This window comes from Ixodes scapularis, unplaced genomic scaffold (assembly GCF_016920785.2).
Source record: "Ixodes scapularis isolate PalLabHiFi unplaced genomic scaffold, ASM1692078v2 PGA_scaffold1__304_contigs__length_218370807, whole genome shotgun sequence".
Taxonomy (NCBI): domain Eukaryota; kingdom Metazoa; phylum Arthropoda; class Arachnida; order Ixodida; family Ixodidae; genus Ixodes; species Ixodes scapularis.
The window spans coordinates 184806908-184808016 of NW_024609846.1; positions in this window are offsets into that span (position 1 = coordinate 184806908).

Here is a 1109-nt window from a genome sequence, read left to right on the forward strand (position 1 = left end):
TTGGGACAATGTCGCACGTCAAGACACCATTCAAGAAAGTGTCGATCGGCATCATCGGGCCGATCAACCCAACGGCGAGTTCGGGCAACCGAAGAGCCTGTGCGGATAAGGCAACATCCGTTGCCATTTTCCGTCCAAGAGACAGTCGAAAAGGAGATTTCGGAAAAGCTCCGACTGGGCGTTATTGAGCGGTACACGTCATCGTATAACGCGCCGGTTGTAATTATTAAAAAGAAGACGGTTCTAGCAGCTTTTGCGTTGATTACAGGAAGTTAAACGACGTGCTTAAGGATGACGCAGAGCCGATTTCAAGGGTGGACGTCACCTTCGCTAGGGTGGGCCGTAAGAAATTTTTCTCTAAGCTGGATCTAGCGAAGGGATACTGGCAGATCCCGATGGAGGATTTGGCCAAGGAGAAGACAGCGTTCTCGTCGAGTAGCGGACTTTACCAGGTTAGGTTCATGCCTTTCGGGCTCAAGACTTCCTCTGCTACCTTCACCAGACTGATGAGAAAATTGCTTCATGGAATTCCGGAGGCTCATCATTACATCGATGACATTCTCATCGCCTCGGATACGTGGACGCAACACATGAGAACTTTGCAGACAGTTTTTGATCGGTTGCAAGAAGCTAACATCACGGCTCGGCCGAAGAGATGTGAAATCGCATTTACAAAGACGACCTTCCTCGGTCATGAGTTGGGTGGAGGACGAGTCGCACCCCACGCGGAGATCCTTGGAAGGATACAAGACGCGCCAAGGCCGGTGACAAAACGTCAAGTGAAGTCGTTTCTCGGGCTGACCGGCTATTATCGCGATTTCGTCCCAAACTACGCGGATCTTGCTACACCACTGCTGGAGCTCACGAAGAAAGGAGAACGAAACCAAGTTGAATGGGGGTCAGCACAGGAGGAGTCGTTCGAGAGACTGAAGGACTGCTTATCGAGACCACCTATCTTGTTGGCGCCAGATCCCGAAAAGGAATTCGTTTTGAGGACGGATGCATCTGATGCATGCCTGGGCGCAGTATTGCTCCAGGAAAGTGAAGGACTGCTGTATCCAGTGGGATATGCAAGCAGAACACTGGGAAAATCGGAGAATTACGCCACC